Source organism: Phocoena phocoena, chromosome 10 (genome assembly GCF_963924675.1).
Source record: "Phocoena phocoena chromosome 10, mPhoPho1.1, whole genome shotgun sequence".
NCBI lineage: Eukaryota > Metazoa > Chordata > Mammalia > Artiodactyla > Phocoenidae > Phocoena > Phocoena phocoena.
Window position 1 is genome coordinate 97,500,617 of NC_089228.1, and position 14,811 is coordinate 97,515,427.

Consider the following 14,811-nt stretch of genomic DNA (forward strand, 5'->3'; position numbering starts at 1 on the left):
GGTAGCCCATTCTCAAGGCTCTGTCTCCCAGGCTTCACCTTTAAAGGTATGACATTTTTCATTCACACAAAGATAAAAAGTTGCAGAACAGAGAATAACATTTGTCATGTTGGAGGTTTATTGTTGGACCTACCTGGACAACCGCTAGAACAAAGGACTATCACATCCTTTCTGGGGTCTGGCCGACCCCAAGAAGTTTGCAGCTATCAGCTATACTCCCATCTCTTTTAGTATAAAAGAAGCCTGGATTCTAACTTGGGTAAGATTCTTTAGGACACTAGCCTGCCACCTTCTCTGTCTGCTGGCTTTCCGAATAAAGTCGCTATTCCTTGCCCTAACACCTTGATTTATTGGCCTGTCACTCCGCGAGCAGTCTGAGCTTGGACTCAGTAACAATAGTTTCCTAGAGCAAGGGGTCAGGGGGCTGAAAATAACTGACTCAGCTGAAAACGGGAAATGGTGATGACAACAAGATTGTATAAAGCTGGAGCCTATGGGGCAAACAAGCCCAGGTGTGACGCTGGACATCTGCAAGTGTAACCCCAGTGTTGAGGAGTCCAGACAGTGGGCAACACTCAGAAGCCAGGCTGTGGGACTTGATCCCAGGGGAGGGGGTGAAGACAGAACATACCTCAAGTGTTGGCTGGGGGCCCCAGCCACGCCATCCTCCAAGGAGCCAGGTTCCAGGGCAGAGTGTCTGGGTAGCACAGATGAGTTCTTGCAAACTGAGCCACCTGAAGAAGGCGCAGGAAGATTTAGACTCTGGGTCATACCTATTGCTCTAAAAAGCTGATCTTATTAGGGGGCAAAAGAGTTTTGTGGAGAATGAGAGGAAGTAGGGAACTTACAAGGGCCTAAATGTTATATTACTAATATGAAATATTCATTATGAGTTATGAGTAATAACTATTTGATTCCTAATTTACAGCCTTCAAATGCGGCCGGTGTAAATTAGAGCAGCCAAAGCTTCTGACATACTTTGTTCTGACCAGCTCATGACTGGGCTGAGCCCAAGCCTTCAATCAGACACCTGACTATATCAGCTATTGAGAGCAGAGGATATGCAAAGGAGGTGAGGCCAGGCTGAGAGGTGACCCCTGTGTTCAACAGTCCCCCGTTAGACTCAACCTGCCACGGGGCACTGAACAGAAACACAAGTTATTCACTTGCTAACCATTCTTTCCTCTCCATGAATAGTGCATAGTCTTGGAGTAGACTTGATATACTTACCTGGAAGAACTTCAAAGTATTGAACCTAACCTCTGACAAACTGTTTCTATGGAACATCTGTTGGAGAAGCTAACAGAATTCTTTTCAAATTTTAGGATCTTTTTATTTTATTTTATTTTTTTTGGTTGTGTTGGGTCTTCGTTTCTGTGCAAGGGCTTTCTCTAGTTGTGGCAAGTGGGGGCCACTCTTCATTGCGGTGCGTGGGCCTCTCACTGTCGCGGCCTCTCTTGTTAAGGAGCACAGGCTCCGGATGCGCAGGCTCAGCGGCCATGGTTCACAGGCCCAGGTGCTCCGCGGCATGTGGGATCTTCCCAGACCAGGGCTCGAACCTGTGTCCCCTGCATCGGCAGGGGGACTCTCAACCACTGCGCCACCAGGGAAGCCCCAAAATTTTCGGATCTTATGGAATGATTTTAACTAATATTCTGTGAGACATTGTGCTAAGAAAACCACTGGAAATAGAATTTACAAACAACAAAAGAAAGTGATAAATGGTCTCTCACTGCCTCTTTCTATGGTTCACAACATCCCTCTACACATTAGAATCACCTGGGGAGCCTTAACAATCCTAGTGTCAAGGATGCACCCCAGGGACTTCCACGGTGGCACAGTGGTTAAGGATCCTCCTGCCAATGCAGAGGACACGGGTTCGATCCCTGGTGTGGGAACTAGGATCCCGCATGCCTCGCGGTGTGGCAAAAAAAAAAAAAAAGTATCAATTAATTATAGTAAATATACAACACTAATGTTAGATGTTAATAATAGGGGAAACTGGGTGCAGGGCATATGTGAACTCTGTACCATTTTCTCCATTATTTTGTAAATGTAAAACCCTTCTAAAAAATAAGGTCTATTTAAAGTAAAAAATAGGGACTTCGCTGGTGGTCCAGTGGTAAAGAATCCACCTTCCAATGCAGGGGACGTGGGTTTGATCCCTGACAGGGGAACTAAGATCCCGCATACCGCGGGGCAACTAAGCCCACACACAACAACTACTGAGCTCGTGCACCTCAAAGAGAGACCCCCGAGCCGCAAACTACAGAGCCCACGTGCCCTGGAACCCGCGCCACAACTGGAGAGAAGCCCACGTGCCCAACGAAGATCTCGTGTGCTGCAACTAAGACCTGACGCACCCAAAAAATAAATTAAAAAGAAAAAAGTAAAAAATAAATATTCCTCCTCCTGGGTCTCACCTTTGACAGCAAAATCCCAGGCACAAAGGAATGACAGAGCAGAGCCTTTCACTAGGACAAAAATGTCCTTATCTATGTATCAAAAACCTTATGTCCTGCTTGTGTCCTATTTAAAGGCATTTTTTTCCTGTATAGGATTTTGATCAGACTGGTGGTGCTTGGACCAAATTTAGCAAGAACCAATAGGATATATCTCTAGATGAGTATATATATATATATATATATATATATAGAGAGAGAGAGAGAGAGAGAGAGAGAGAAAGAGAGAGAGAGAGAGAGAGATTTTAAGAAATTGGCTTACAATTGTGGGGTCTGACGAGTCAGAAATCTGTAAGGCAGGCCCACAGGCTGGCAATTCCGGCAAGAGGTGATGTTACAGGTCTTGAGTTCAAATTCTGCAGGGCAGCAGGCTGGAAACTCAGGCAGGGTTCCTAGTTCCAGTCTTGAGGCAAAATTGCTTCTTCTTCAGGCAACCTCTGTCTTTCCTCTTAAGACCTTCAACCGACTGGATGAGGTCCAGGCACATGATGGAGGGCAATCTGCTTTTATTCGAAGTCGACCAATTTAAGTGTGAATCACATCTGTGAACACCTTCACAGAAACATCTGGAACAATGTTTGACCAAACAACTTAGCCTAGCCAGTAACCTCATAAAATTAACCATCCCACTTGATAAAGATGGATTAAAGGGACCAGGGATATTTAGCTTAGAAGAAAAGACTCAGATGGGACATGATAAAATCTAGAAATATTTGCAGTCACCTCCAGCAGAGATGGGACTGTAGTATAGTGTGGCATTTAGGGTCACGGGCTTCAGACATAACTGAAAATAGTGAGTCGAGACAGGATTCTGCCAGGGCTCCCACAGCTTTTTAGAGGGAGCTGGGATTTGGACCCAGCCCTTCCATGCACCTCAGTGAACATGGGGAAGGCAGTTCCTTTCTGGGAAGAATTGAGGGCTGTAGTTCCATCCTCTCAGGGAAACTGAAAGCTCTCCTTCTTATTCAGGGGCAGAGGTTCTAAATTATTTGGAGGATTTGTACAGAAATATGGGAAACGTACTTTACAACCTAAAATAAAGAGTGACTGTGGGCCAGAAAAAAGGATGTGGTCTAGAAGCTTGCTTAGAAGCAACCCACCTAAGACACGCAGGAAAAGACTGGAGAAAAACGCATCCGATTAAGCAAAAGCGGTTTGTTATCATAGAATCTTTTCCATGGATCCTGGAATCCATGAATCCCTGAGACTGCGACTCAGGACATCCTTAGAAGGAAGATACATGGTAAGACTCCAACATTTCAAATATCGATTCCATCACACATCTCCTGTTTTGTATTCTTCCATGATTCCCTCTGGACAAAAGTTCAGGCCAGACTTACAAACTGCCTAAACATAAAACACAGCTTAGAATACTTAGACTTTAAAGGCTTGGTTTGTTTGGACAAAATTTAATTAGCATAATTTAAGATTAGACCAGATTATGCATTAAAAAACTAAAGTATATTTTATGTGGAGAAGAAAAGAGAACTAATAATATGCAACGTTAATATATGTAAGACTGTCTACTGATTAGCATGGTAACCTCACCATAGTCATCTGTAGCTCTTACTTTGCTACTATTTGGTAGCAAATGATATTCTTCTACACTCTGCACTGCTGGTGGAAAATATTGAAGAGATACGCGTGATTGTCATGAGACCCTGGAGATTCATTTCTTTAATGAGGACAAGTTGCCTTGAGTCTGGGAAATGTTATACCAAGCATTTGCTGAACTTGAAGGGCGGAGCAAGTGGTGACATAATAACAAGTGTTATCAGCGACCTGTATCAGTTGTGCGAATGCCAGGAAAATAATTTCAAGGTGATTTCTCAGGTATTTGTAATAGATTGTAAATCAAAAATGGCTGCTGGCTAGTAACATCAGGCATTCCAAAACCTTGAGTTTCTAGAGTAATCTTTGGACTGTAAATGTAAAAGTTGTTCTCAAAAATATAAATATACCTACTTTAAATAATCCAGAAAAGAATGGATAAATATAATCTGAACTCCCACAATTACCTCTTACTCTTCAAGTGTTCTCCAAGGGAAATTCTAAACTAAGTAAGAAATCAATTCTAAAATGTAGAAATGGGGAATTCCCTGGCGGGCTGGTGGTTAGGACTCCATGCTTCCACCTCAGGGAGCACGGGTTTGATCTCTGGCTGGGGAACTAAGATCCCACAAGCCACGTGGCACACACACCTCCCTCTAGAAAAAGCAGAAATGGAGTAAGGGATGAATTCTTCTTTTTTTAATTGGACATTTGCAGTGGTGATATATCTATATCAACTGAGTTGGGGACAGCTGAAGGGGGAGTACTTTGGGGAAGTGGGGCAAGGAGGGAGTGGGGCAAGGAACTGAGTTTGAACATGTTAAGTTCAAACTCTTAGATTTCTAAGTGAAGTGTTGAGTAGGCTGTTGGCATCTGAGTCTAAAGTACAGGATGGAGGCACAGATTTGGAGATACAAGTTTGGGAATCATCAGCATACAATCAAACTTGTAATTGGTTGGTTGTAAAATGCTATTCACATGTAAAGTATCATTACCTAGTAATTACTCATGAATATAACACAGTAGCAATCATTGACCCACTAACCCTTCTGTTTGGAACATCAAAGATACTTTTTGAAGAATGAAATAATGCCATTTGCAGCAACATGGATGGACCTAGAGAAGTAAGTCCAACAGAGAAAGACAAATATCGTATGATATCACTTATATGCGGAATCTAAAAAAAATGATAAAAATGGACTTATTTACAAAATAGAAACAGACTCACAGACACAGAAAACAAACTTAAGGTTACCAAAAAGGAAAGGGGGGGAGGGATAAATTAGGAGTTTGGGATTAGCAGACACACACTGCCATATATAAAATAGATAAGCAACAAGGTCCTACTGTATAGCACAGGGAACTGTATTCAATATCTTATAATAAACTAATGGAAAAGAATCTGAAAAAGAATATATATATCTGAATCACTTTGCTGTATAACAGAAACTAACAGAACATTGTAAATGAACTATACGTCAATTGGTTTTTTTTTTGGTTTTTTTTTTTTTTTGCGTTACGCGGGCCTCTCATTGTTGTGGCCTCTCCCGTTGCAGAGCACAGGCTCTGGACGCGCAGGCTCAGCGGCCATGGCTCACGGGCCCAGCCGCTCCGCGACATGTGGGATCTTTCCGGACCGGGGCACGAACCCGTGTCCCTCGCATCGGCAGGCGGACTCTCAACCACTGCGCCACCAGGGAGCCCTTGAAAGATATTTTTAATAGAACGCTTTTTTTTGGGAAAATAGGATATATACAAGTGTTAAGTTTTTCTCGTTCTGTCTTTCAAGTATTTTGTTGCTGATCTTAAGTACTAAGAAGTTCAGAGATTCTCTATTGATTTTAGGCTTACGAAATATTATCAGTTGGAAGTTCTGAGAAGGCTATGCAATGACATCTTCAAGAATGCTTATCTTCCTAGGAAAGGAAAAGCTCAAATGTGAAATGCAGTCTTAAAGAACCGTGAAGCTGCTAGGTCAGCCCTTGTCTTGATAGGAATCAAGTACTGAAGGATATGCTGCCAATCTTTGATAAGGAATATGCTGGTAGTTTAAAAATATACACACTTCTTTTCGACACTCCATCCTGTAAGGAGAATTGGAAGAAACATCAATTAAGCGTTTTTTTTTTTAAAGGATTTTATTTATTTTTTATTTTTTGGCTGCGTTGGGTCTTCATTGCTGCACGCGGGCTTTCTCTAGTTGTGGCGAGCGGGGGCTACTCTTTCGTTGCAGTGTGCGGGCTTGTCATTGCGGTAGCTTCTCTTGCTGTGGAGCACTGGCTCTAGGCACACAGGTTTCAGTAGTTGTGGCACGTGAGCTCAGTAGTTGTGACTCACGGGCTCTAGGGTGCAGGCTCAGTAGTTGTGGCGCACGGGCTTAGTTGCTCCGCGGCATGTGGGATCTTCCCGGACCAGGGCTTGAACCTGTGTCCCCTGCATTGGCAGGTGGATTCTTAACCACTGCGCCACCAGGGAAGTCTCAATTAAGGTTTAACCACTAAAAAATTTATTATTTGAGGACGAAACAATTTATGGAAAGCACAAGGATGAGGATGTATAGGAGGGACTCCCCCAAATAATGATTACATTAAGCCACCGCCAATCCTGATGTTATGCTGAGACTCAGAATATATATTTTGCCATTTTGCTGTTACACATCTACACATCAGTCCTTCAAAATACAAATAGGAATATTAAGGTCACAGAATACAATATTGCTCTGGAATATTTGAAGTATCAACACTCAAAAGTAAATTGTTGAATTTCTAGTTCTGGAAATGGTGGAGTGGCTTGTATTGAACTAACTCTCCTTCAGGTAACAGTTATAAACTCTGGACAAATATAAAGCATAACTACGTGAAGGCCTTAGAAAAATCGCCAAAGTCAAGTAGAAATTGGAGGAAATTTGGAGGGAAGGGAACCACGATGGCTGTGGTCCATGTCTACACAGCTTCTCACCTCAGGAGACATCCCAGTCCACACAACACGGGGCAGCTAGAACCGGAGCAGAACCCAGTGTTTCTGGCTTGTCAGAGGATGGAGTCTGGGGCTGCCAGAGCAGCTGGAAATTGAGGGAGGAACCTTGGAAAAGAGAAGCCACAGGGAGGAAGCCCCCTAAATCTAGGTACAAATTCACTTTAAATTGACCCCTGACCTGTGCTTGCATAGACGAGATTCCAAGGAGACTGTTAAAGCAACAGCTGAAAAAGCTGCAGAAACACAGCAACCGTCTCATCTGCCGGCTGCAAGGAAGGCAGAGTGAGGAGTTAAGTCTCTCCAAGTTGGGCCTGGCAAACACCATGGGCTTTGCATCGAAACCCTAGAAGGGCCGTAGGGAGTAAAGTTTATATCCTAGGTCCAAAGAATGTACCCTAAAACTAATGGCAAAACTAAAACAAATCCATCTTAAAAAGTGCAATACCAGGGAACTCCCTGGCGGTTCAGTGGTTAGGACTCGGTGCTTTTACTGCAGGGGCCTGGGTTCAATCCTGGTCAGGAAACTAAGATCCCACCAGCCGAGCAGCCAAAAAAAAAAAAAAAATTGCAATACCAAGCATCCACAAATGAGTCAGTAACATAATTGACTACTTAAAACAAAAATCATCACTCTATTAAATGTCCCAAAACTGGTGGAAAAACAACAGACAGATTCGAAAAGATCAGTGCATCTCAAAAATGATAAACACAAAGAAAATCACACCTGGGCTCATCATGGGCAAACAGTTGATAGGTCAAAAATAACGAGAAAATCTTAAAATATTCAGACAAAATGAGGGAAAAATAATAAGCATAACTTCTGACTTATCAGAAATAATGGAGGACAGAATCACATCTTCAAATATCCAAAAGAAAAACAAAACAAAACACGTCAGCCCAGAATTCTATATCCAGCAGAAATGTGTTTCAAAAGTGAAAGCAGGGTCTTCCCTGGTGGCATAGTGGCTGAGAGTCCGCCTGCCGATGCAGGGGACACGCGTTCGTGTCCCGGTCCGGGAAGATCCCACATGCCACGGAACAACTGGGCCCGTGAGCCACAACTACTGAGCCTGCGCGTCTGGAGCTTGTGCTCCGCAACAGGAGAGGCCGCGACAGTGAGAGGCCTGCGCACCACGATGAAGAGTGGCCCCCGCTCACCACAACTGGAGAAAGCCCTCGCACAGAAAAGAAGACCCAACACAGTCAAAAATAAATAAATAAATAAAATTAAAAAAAAAAAAAAGTGAAGGCAGGATAAAGACACATCCTATAGGCATCCAGAGGATATAAGGAAAGATTATGACAACTGGAAGGCAACACGTTAGACAACTGCGATGAAATGAGGAAAATTCCTTGAAAGAAACTTACCAAAACTGATGCAAAATGAAATAAAAATTATGAATAACCCTATAATTATTTTAGAAGATGCATTTGTAATTAAAAACCTTCCTACAAAGAAAACTCTAGGCCTAGATAATTAAACCGTTGAAGGCTATCAGACATTTAAAGAAAAACTAATATCAGTCTACCCAAATTCTCTCAGGAAATAAGAGGAAGGAACACTTCCTAACTGCTTTCCCAAGTTTAGCACAGCCGTAATATGAAAATTTGACAAAACACTACAAGAAAAAAAAACTCAGATCAATATACCTCATGAACATAACTGAAAAATTCTTATGGAAATATTATTAAACTGAACCCAGCAACATATAAAAAGGATAATACATCATTTTCAAGTGGGGTTTATAATTTTGACTTAACATTTAAAAAATTAATGTAATCCTGGATGGACCTAGAGTTTATCATGCTAAGTGAAATAAGACAGAGAAAGACAAATATCATATCATTTATATGTGGAATCTAAGAAAAATGATACAAATGAACTTATTTACAAAACAGAAATAGACCCACAGACATAGAAAACAAACTTATGGTTACCAAAGGGGAAAGGCAGGGAAGAGATAAATTAGGAGTTTGGGATTAACAGATACACACATATATAAAATAGATATAACTGAATCACTTTGCTGTACACCTAAAACTAACAGAATTTTGTAAATCAACTATACTTCAATTTAAAAAATAATTTAAAAAAAGAAAATAACCTTTCAAACTCATAAAAATATGATCCACTTACCTAGATGAGTGGCTAGAATGTAATACGTTAAATATTTGTTGTATATAATCTGTTATATTAACATATTAGCATATGTGAATAATGAACATTAAATATTAATATTGATCATTATAATTGTGCTAATAAATATAAATATATTTTTTAAATTAATGTAATTAATTACATATCCACCTGGGGGGGAAATAAACTGCAACTCCCACATATACAGAAAAAAATTAATCTGTGTTGGTTAATAGACCTACATGTAAAAGCTAAAAGTATAAATATGCTTCAAGAAGAAAACATAGGAGAATATCTTTGTGACCTTGTGGTAAGCAAAGATTTCTTAGAACATGAAAAGCACTAGCTGTTAAAGAAAAAACTTATAAATAGGACATTATCAGAATCTAAAACCTCTGCTCATCAAATGACATAGTTAAGAATATGAGAAGGCAAGCCACAAAGAGAAAATATTTGCAAAACATATATCTGATAAAGAACTTGTATGCAGAATATATAAAGAGCTCAAGCTAATCAGTAAGAAGAAGACAAACAACCCAATAAAAAATGGCCAAAAATCTTGAATAGTCACTTTACAAAAGAAAACGTATGAATGGCTAATATATACATGAAAAGAGTCTCAAAATTATTAGTCATCAGGGAAATGTGAATGAAAACTAAATGAGAAATTTTGCAATCAGTGGAATGGCTAATTTTTTTTTAATGTACAGTGCCAAATGTTAGCAAGGATGTGGGGCAAAGTTGAATTCTCCTACGTTGCTGGTAAAATTGTTGAATGGTACAATTACTTTGGAAAACCACTTGGTAGTTCGTTTAAAGTTTAACATACACCATACACCTCCTTTATGATCCAGCCATTTCACTCCTGCATGTTTACTCAAAAGAAATGACAACATATTTTCATTTAAAAGATTTGAACAGGAATTATCATAGCAGCTTTATTTATATTAATTAATGTCAATTGACAGGAAGATGAACAAATAAATGACGGTAAATTCATATGATGGACTCCTATTCCGTAATTTCAAAAATGAACTACAGATAAACACAACAACACAGATGAGTTTCAAAACACCATGTTGAGCAAAAGCATCAGGGTACAAAAGACTAAATCCTCTATGACTCCAATTACATGAAGTTCAAGAATAGGTAAAACGAATACATGATAATAGAAATCAGTTGAAGTTTGTGGAGAAAAGGAGTAGGGATTGGCTGTTGAGGGACACAAGAGAGCTTTCTGGGATGATGGGAATGTTCCATATCTTGATCCAGGCGGTAATAACACAGGTGTGCACATTTATAAACACCCAATTAATTGTACACTTAAGGTCTGGCATTTCAACGTATGTAAAGTTTGCCTCAAATTTTTAGAAAGTAAATTCTTTGCATTTCCTAGAATAAAATAGTAGCCTCTGTATGAACATTTCTCTAGAAATGAAATAACTTTGGAGAGAGGCAAATAGTCTAAAAAGAAATCCTTTAATCCTACTTAAAAGTGTTTGGTGAGAAACTGCTATATTCTTGAAGATGGATATCCATTTTGGGATTATGTCAAGGCACTTAAAGAAAAAAAAACTTCTTTAGGTTGATGGAAGGAGTATGAACTAAGGTCAACATTGTGGATCACTTAATGTCCCACCCCTTCTTGGTAATGCAAAGAGCAGAGAAATACGTAGCGATCCTGCACATTTTGATGTTACAGCTTTCTCCTAAAATGACCCAGCAAGAGTGATACCCACTGATCAAATCCAATGATAACACTCCTCCAGCATATATCATTTGGTTCAAAGTGAATGTGAAAATTGAGGAAACTGTCAATATAATTCAGGTTGCTCCGAAGTTAGAAATCTGGAATTGTGTTTGTTGAGGTGTGGAAATGGGCAGCTATTGAATTTATGGTCTCTTCATTGCTAAGAGTTTTTTGTTTGCTTGGATATATTCCCAGTTTTCAGCATCATTTACCACTGTGATCCCTAATCACATGTGTGTGACCTGTTTTTTCTTTTTGGAAGCTTATAGAATCTTCTATTTATCACTAATTTTTTGAAATTTCACAGTGATGTGTCTTTGTGTGGGTTTTCCCCCTATTGTTTTACTGGGTGTTTGGTGGGCTCTTTGAATCTGGAAACAAGTGTCCTTCAATTCTGTGCTATTCTTGTGTTAGTTTTTTGATTTTTGATTCCACTTCCTCTTTCTTTTCTTCTGCACATTCATTAGTTAGAGGAAATACTTGATCCTCTTATTTTCTAATCTTTTCTCTTGTTTTGTTTTAAAAAACTATATGCTGTTTTGTCCTAATTTCTGGGAGTTTTCCTTAAATTTATCTTCAACTATTTTATTAATTTATTCTAGATCTCTGCTACCCTAGTTTTATTTTCTAAGAGCTCTTTATTATTCCCTGAATATCAATTCCTATTATAGGATCCTTTTCCTGTTACATCCACAGACACAGTATTTTCTCTTTATGGCTTGGAGAATATGAATTATAGTTTTGGTTTGTATTGCCTTTTAAGATGTTCCCTGTATTGTTCCTGTTTCCTCTGAGTCACAGAATCTCCTTAAGAGTCTCACAGTCCTTATTTGGCCTAGTTCGTTTGTTTAAATATTTTTATTGTTCTAAAATATACATAACATAAAATTTACCATTTTAGCCATTTTTAAGTGTACAATTCAGCGGCATTAAGAACATTCACAACCATCACCACTATCCATTTCCAGGAATTTTTCATCTCCAAACTGAAACTCTATACCCATTAATCAGTAACTCCCCATGCATCCTTCTCTCAGTCTCTGGTAAGCTCTATTCCCCTTTCCATCTCTGCGAATCTGACTATTCTAGGAATTTCATATAAGTGGAATCATGAAATATCCAGCTTATTTCACTCAACATGACGCTTTCAGGGTCCATGCATATTGTAGCATCTATCAGAATTTCATTCCTTTTTAAGTTGAATAATATTCCATTGTATAATATGTATAGACCACATTTCGTTTATCCAGTCACATCCATCAGCGGGTATTGGGTTGTTTCCATCTTTTGGCTCTTGCGAATAATGCTGCCATGAACACTGCGGCGTATTTTACTAGTAGGTTATACAAAGCTATTTAACCAGAATTTGGGCAAGGTGAAAAACAGGTTTAATATCTTCCCTAAACTAATGGTTCTAAAACTTGGCCATACATTAGAATCATCTGGGGTGTTGTTAAAACCTTCCAAAGCCCATGCTGCAACCCAGACCAATGACATCAGATTACCTCGGGAGTGGGACACAGGCCATGAGTATTTCTTGTAAATCTTACCAGTTGACTCCAACGAGCAGCCCACTTTGAGAACCGGTGCCCTAAGTAGTGGTCACAGTCCTTATTTGGATGGGGCTTGTCAATCCGGGGGACTCAACTCTCAGTACCTGCAGGATTTTTTCTTATTCGAATCCGCTTGCCCAGAAAGTACTGTTCTAATCTATGACCTACAGCATGAGCCAGCTGCCATCTTTCTGGAAGCCAAGCCGAGAAAGTGGTCCAGGGTCTCACCGTTCAAAATGCACTCTCTTTCTTAACCTGCCTATTTTCAGCAGCTGCCTCATCCAGCCTTCTGCTGTGCTAGCGAGGGGCATCGCCCGTTTGGACGGGCTCGAGGATAAGACCTGGGGTCTGCCTCTTTCACAGACTTTCAGCCAAGCCTCTTTTCTTCAGCTCCACCTCAGCCACTCTCCGGAGTCCCGCGAAAACATTCAACTGCTGAACTTCCTCTGAGCTTGGAGTGTGAATCAGCTTCCTTCTCCTTTGCCACTTAGTCTTTGCAGTTATGTTTTTACATTTATCCTCAGGAAAAAGTACTTTACTTGTCCTAATTCACCCAAGACTTAGGCTTTGTGAGACTGTTCACAAGTAAACAAAAAACGAGCATGAACTGAAATATTTGGTGAATTGGACTAATTTTTAATTAATAACTGGTAAACCTAAGAGAACAAACTCTTTTCTGTTAAAAAAAAAACCCCATAAACCTTGATATTTAAATTAAAACATATCTGGAATTGCCTGGCACTCCAGTGGTTAGGACTCCACACTTCCATTGCCAGGGGCCCAGGTTCAATCCCTGGTCGGGGAACTAAGATCCTGCCAGCCACGGGAGATGCAGCCAATAAACAAACAAACAAACAAATAAATAAATAAAATACAAACATATCTAAATAAATACCTCTAAAGTCTCCATCCGTATGAAGCCAATTAAAAATTATACTTATCAATCAAAGATTTGTGTGGTGTTTTAAAAATGGGAAGCTTACATTTACCTCCTGTACTTTAAAAAGCTGCATTGATTTCCTGAGTTTTTAAACTTAACCTCCCCCAAATGTCCCATCATAACCCAAATCAAAAAGTATGCATTTTAAGAAATGAAAAAAGCTGGGAATGAAAATTTTAATTTCAATAGTCACTTGTCTTTATGATGTCCCTCTAGTATTTAAAATTTTTTATTTCAGAGCTTTCAAACTTCATTTTGGGCAGGAATTTGATGATATATCATATTACAGTAGAATCTTCTAAGTCAGTGAATAAAACATATAAACAAAGTTGCTGGACTTAGAAACATATTGATAAAGATCAGCTCCTCAAATTCATTTGACAGAAGCAAACACACTTGAGAGGATATAATTTATGACTTCCTCTGAAGCAAGACAGACTCTAGACTTATTTGCAAAAGGAACGAAGTGAACTGAATAATCTGTTTAAACATAACGCAGTGAAGTACCTGCTTCTTGACAGACAGGCCAGATCTCAGGTTCCCAACCCTGTCCTGCGGCCCTTCAAGATGGTCAAAGTTATCCATAGGGATGTTTTGTGGCTGAAGTTCCAATTGAGTGTTTTGGGTTCAATGTCTTTTGATCTCCTAGGTATGAGCCCTCCCTGGCTTCTGCCTGAAACTTCTGGGATCACCCTGAGGCAGGTGCAGAGGATCCTAGCACTGGAATGACACCACTCATCTAAGCCACATGGTCCTGTCACTTTTAAGTCCTAAATATCCCTTGGATTCTCTCCCTCTCTGTCCTATTCCCAGCCTCGCTGCTATAGTTGGATCCTCATCGTTTCTTCCTGATCGATTGCCATAGCCTCCTTTTTATTCTGTTGCCTTTACAATCACTGTTGAAATCCACCTTACCCACTGCTGCTTTTGTGATCTTTCTGAAATGCAAACGTGAACATATCACTCCTCCGTAGAAAATTCTTCACTGGTTCCCCAGTTACTGCCTGATAAGGCTTAGGCTTCATAACTGGGCATATAAGACCTCCATGATCTAACTTATGCTTCTTACTTCCCCTGTCTTTTTCGCTTTAAGCTGTGAGAGGACCATGAACATGTCTGTCCTGCTACCCTGGCATTATTCTCAGTGCCAGGTCCAGAGCGTGACACCTAATGGATAATTACTAATAGGTACATCACTACCCCACGTCTCATGCTTTTGATTTATGGGCTTTTTTTTTGCTAGCCAATTGAGTTTTGTTGTTGTTTGTTTTTTGGTAATAACACAAGTGTGCCCTTCTTTCACAACTCATTTATTCACACATTCACTCATTTACCTTGGGATCACTACGATCTAACAACGTGACTGCTACGAGTAAGTACTCTGAACGAATAAGTGAAAATGGAGATGACACATACCTGAGGAGTTGGCTGCTCTGGATTGC